At 37.3% G+C, this 5,656-nt stretch overlaps 1 pseudogene; it reads left to right on the plus strand.

Moving 5' to 3' along the window:
* The first annotated feature begins 4,915 nt into the window (after positions 1-4,915).
* On the plus strand, positions 4,916-5,035 carry LOC146077243 (5S ribosomal RNA; annotated as a pseudogene).
* The last annotated feature ends 621 nt before the right edge of the window (positions 5,036-5,656 follow it).

Here is a 5,656-nt window from a genome sequence, read left to right on the forward strand (position 1 = left end):
TAATGATGAGGATTATCGTAAAAGACTGGGCCTTATTCTGGTTCACTATAAGAGGCAAATTCCTTCTCAAATGGACAAAACCATGTGCACTTCAGGGGAAAAGATGTAACATGTGCAGATAGAATTAGATTTGGGTGGGGTTTTTCTTCAAAGTGAGATATATATTGCAATGTAGAAATAAATCAGTCACTATTTTCGCTGCAAAATAACTCACCCAAATCTAATTCTCTATGCATATGTTACATCTGCCCCCCCCCTGCAGTGCACATGGTTTTGTCCATTTGAGAAGGAATTTGCCTCTGAGAGTGAACCAGAATAAGGCCCACTATCACTGTTCACTGTTAATAACACTGAAGGTTCAAGAGTTTTACCACCAATTAATTTAACTACATTAGTCCCTCAGTCTGTAAGAGACTGAGGACAAATTGGCTCATTTTTATGAAAAACAAAATATGTGCTGCATCTTTGGCTTAGCTGCAATAGAAACTTCAATGAAATTTGATATAATAATGAATAAAATGACTCCATTACTACAATAGCATCATAACACAGCTAATTTCACAAGTGTTTGGTCTATGAGATACATTTAAAATTCATACTTGTGTCAAAACAGAAAATAATAAACAGGGATTATTTCTGGAGTTTGGATGCCTACTGTGTTATAAACCCAGTGACAATGATGTTATGTAAAACAGAATTACATTAATATTTGCTTGAAAGATACCACATTTCATTCGGTTCAAATGTTCAATCATGTACCAAATAGAACAACAATTTGTTCTTGGTAGACAAAGTTCTTGCTTTACTAAAATGGACTTTCTATGAACAATTGATCTGAAATGACTTTTGTAAAGAGTGAATAGCAAATGAAATTAATGTCTTTCTTCAGTCATTTTTCATTCTCAAAGGATGATTAAAGCTGATGTAAGAAGGCTCATTATAATGAGAAAAAAATAGACAGACTCATTAAAAAACCATTAAACCAGTGTTTTCATTTGATTTATTTCCCTGTAATTTTATTTTGCCAGTACTTAGAACTTGGACAAACCAATTTTTCTTGTCAGGACACTGAGAAATATAATAGAAGTTTGATGTTAACAGTATATTGTACAGCCTACCAAAAAAAGTAATCCCTTTTGTGCATATACTTCTCTGAGTGCACACTGGATAAAATGAGAGACAATATGCAGTTTTTTTTTTTTTTTCTTTGCAGTCATAGTTGTCAGTTATCCTGATGGTCATCTTTACTAACTGCCTGAATACCTGAATGTACTGTGTGGCTGCGAATTCGCACAGGGGTTGATTATCAATACACTGCGCATGTTTACGGTTCACAGTACGCATGTGTGAGGCCATCCTGCAATGAAGTCCTGCAACTTTCTCTAAACACACAGCATCTGCAAGGTGATTGACAGGAAGTATGCGTATGTTTGTGACATTTTTATTTCAAATAATAATTTTGCCCTTCAAACTTTGCTTTCATCAAAAAATGCGCCTTTTTTTGCAGCAATTACAGCATTGCAGACCTTTGGCATTCTAGCTCTTAATTTGTTGAGGTAATCTAAAGAAATTTCCCCCCACTCTTCCAGAAGCACCTCCCACAAGTTCGATTGGCTTAATGGGCAATTCTTGCATACCATATGCTCAAGCTGCCCCAACAACACCTCAATTGGGTTAAGATCTGGTAACTGATCTGGCCAATCCATTTCAGATAGAATAGCAGCTGCCGGCTTCTTCCCTAAATAGTTCCTGCATAATTGGTCATGCTTTGGGTCATTGTCCTGTTGGAGGAGGAAATTGGCTCCAATCAAGCACTGTCCACAAGGTAATGCATGGCATTGCAAAATGGAGTGATAGCCTTCTTATTCAAAATCCCTTTTACCTTGTACAAATCTCCCACTTTACTAGCACCAAAGCACGTAACTATAAAATTTGCTCCCCCAAGCCAAAAAATTTTCCTATATTTATATATGTATATATGTAAAAGTACTGCCTTACTGTTACTTATGTAGATGCCTGGGGCAGACAGGCTGTGCACAACTGGAGAGAGCCTACATCTTCCTCTCTCCGACATCTCCTACAGCAGGTCCACGCAGTGGCGTAAGTTCATCAAAGTTGCCTGGAGGCAAGATAAATGTTGGTATCCCCATCTCATACTATAAAGCCTCTTACACATTATGCACACAGTAATGTCACTTTCACATTATGCCAAACATTAATGCCCAATACACATTTTGCAACACAGTAATGTCCATTACACACTGTGCCACATAAGATCTCCCCAAACAACAAGGCACTGCAGCATAATTTAAAGATTATTTATTGGGTCCTGCAATAAAAATAATAATAATAATAATAATAATAATAATTATAATAATAATAATATATATATATATTTTTTTTTATCTTCGGACACGGCCACACGAGTAAGAGAAGTAGTACGTATGAATGTAAAGGAGGACATCAGAATAGCCTCACCTCTAAAAAGAAGGTTCAACGAAGAAGAGGGTCACGAGGCGGCAGGAGGGAGAGAAAACAAAAAAAGATCGCTCATCTAGATGTTCCACCTAAGGGCATATTCAATCTCTCCAAACACAAATTGACCAAGGCAGAAACCACACTATTAAACAAAGGATTGACCTTTGCCCCCACTGGAGGAATGAACAAGTTTGAAACTTACATTGATCTAAATAAATTCATACGGAAACTCACTCTTAAGAGACACTTCGCTAAGAAAGAACACGCAACCATTCAGAACTACGAAAATAGGTCTAACTCAGGCCTGAAACCAAAATCCAGTTACTACCCGATTGAATCCAAAGGCAACAACATTAGTACCTTCTACGACTTAGTGAGAAGAGACCTATGTGAGAAGGACATGGAACCAACTACACACAAGAACCTATCAAACGCAGAAAGAGAGGCCCTAGAGAATCTTAAGGAAAACACAGAAATCGTTTTAAAACAAGCTGATAAAGGGGGGGATTAGTTATCATGGACAGAGAAGCATACATATGTGAAGCTAATAGACTTCTGGGGGACACAACATCATATGGAGCATTGAGCCAGGACCCCAAAGATACTTATATTGAAGAACTGAGACTACTCCTCTTACAAGGACTCCGCCAGAATATCATCACGAAAGAGGAGTACCAGTATCTTATTAGATCTAATCCCATCACCCCCATCTTTTATTTCCTACCTAAGATTCACAAAAGCTTGGTGAATCCACCTGGACGCCCAATAGTGGCAGGGATTGATTCCCTGACCTCCAACTTGTCCGAATACGTAGACATATTTCTAAGTAAATACGTGAAAGAACTCCCGGCATATCTAAAAGACACAACCACCGTCCTGAACATTTTAAAAGATTTTACCTGGAAAAACACCTTTCATTGGGCCACGATTGATGTACAATCCTTATATACGTGCATCAGCCATCAGTTGGGCATCAAGGCATGTAGCGAATTTCTGGAAGAGGATGATACCCTAACACATCAACACAAGAAATTCATCTGTGACACTATTGAATATATCTTAAGCCATAATTATTTTAAATTTTTAGATCAATTTTATCTCCAGAAATGTGGAACAGCCATGGGCACCATCTTTGCACCAATCTTCGCCAACCTTTTTATGGGGAGCTGGGAAAGGCGTTTTATATACACAGATCATGCTTTTAAAGAAAATATTAGATTTTATAAAAAGTACATAGATGACATTTTAATAGTGTGGGAAGGCTCTGAAGAACTTTTTAATGATTTTTTAATCTATATAGAGAACAACCAAATGAATCTTCGTTTTACTTCAAATTTTAACAACATCCAAATCGAGTTCCTGGACCTTATATTGATGGGAGAAGGGAACCAAGTAATAACAAAAAACTTCATCAAGACGGTCGATACCAATAGCTACTTACATTATAAGAGCAGTCATCTACGTAAATGGAAAAACAACATCCCGTATTCCCAATTCCACCGCATTAAAAGAAACTGCAAAAAGGATGAAGACTGTACAAACCAAATAGAGATGTACAAGGAAAGGTTCAAGGAGAAGGAATACCCGATGGAAATTATCCAAGAGGCAATCGAAAAAGTAAACAATGTCAGCAGAGACAACCTCCTGGATTATAAGATAAAAGAAGAGAGAAAAGATTCAGTAGCCTTCATAACCACATACAGTCAGCATGAAATGAAAATAAAACAATGCCTAAAAAAACATTGGAATGTACTACTCATGGATACAACATTGAAAGAAATCCTACCTCCAAACCCAGAAATAATCTTCAAAAAATCCAAAAATCTTAAGGATATTCTAGCACCCAGCCTTTTACTGCCAACCAAAACCCAACATAACTCTATGGTCAAATGCACAGGATCCTACAAATGTGGGAAGTGCAATATCTGTAAATTTGTTCACCCCAATAGAAAGACCTTCACCGACTTCAATGACAAGAAAGAATTCAGGATCAAAGATTTCATGAACTGCAATATGTCTTCAGTTATATACCTACTTGAATGCCCATGCCACTTAAAATATGTTGGAAAAACGAAGAGGATACTTAAATTACGTGTACAGGAACACAGCCGCAACATCAAAAATAAAATAGACAGTCACGCCATCTATAGACACTTCGCCACCCATCATAATGCAAATCCAGAGGGGCTCACGTTCAAAGCTATTGAGTGGGTCAAACTGGGACCCAGAGGTGGTGACCTGGCCAACAAACTGTCGCAGAGAGAAATGTATTGGATTTTCGAACTCAACACCATGTATCCCCTGGGCTTCTATGAAAGTTATGAAATTGCTCCATTTTTATAAATATTTTACTATCACTGTATCACAATATTCACTCATGTATCCCTTCACCAGCAATAAAGGTTATTCCCTAGCATTCTTGTTTGGTCTGAATTTTATCTACAGTCATACCACACTCTGAGACGCCCAATACCGTCCGATCTTGGAAGCTAAGCAGTGTTGGGCCAGGTCAGTACCAAGATGGGAGACCTCTTGGGAAAACCCGGTGCTGTAGGAACAGCAATTGACGTATTGTAACAAGAAACAGGGGTCTTAACCTTCCTAATAGATTGACATTGGAGCATTATAGTCACAATATAGGCACATAAGCACCTTATAAATTCACTATGGTCTGCGTTATTTATGCTAATATTTATTCTATTTATACTGCGTTATTTATTTATTTATATGATCTTAATATGTAATTATTTATTTAATTTAAACACTAAGCACACTCACTAACTTATATTATAAAATTACTACTTAATGATTATTATTATCTAATACCCATTTCATAATTATAACCATCCTCACTATATTCCGTAATTATTTTATCTGGATTATTTATAAAACATACCACTTATTAGTAATGATTGCATTATCACCGAAATTTGCATCGCAAAACCCTGATCAAATATTTACATATGTTCTTTTGTGTACTTTTCTATGGTGAATTATTAGCGTAAGCAACACTGACAAGATGGCCGCGGCTCCTTACGATTGGAGCAGGACCACGGAGCCTTCTAGAAAATGGCCTCCGTGAATCGTTTTTACAGACAGAAACAGACACTCCATCAACATACACAGATTCCCTATGATGTCCAGGGAACTCCAACCACGCAGGCGAATCCCCAGACGG

Source organism: Crinia signifera, chromosome 4 (genome assembly GCF_055691185.1).
Source record: "Crinia signifera chromosome 4, ASM5569118v1, whole genome shotgun sequence".
Classification (NCBI taxonomy): Eukaryota; Metazoa; Chordata; class Amphibia; order Anura; family Myobatrachidae; genus Crinia; species Crinia signifera.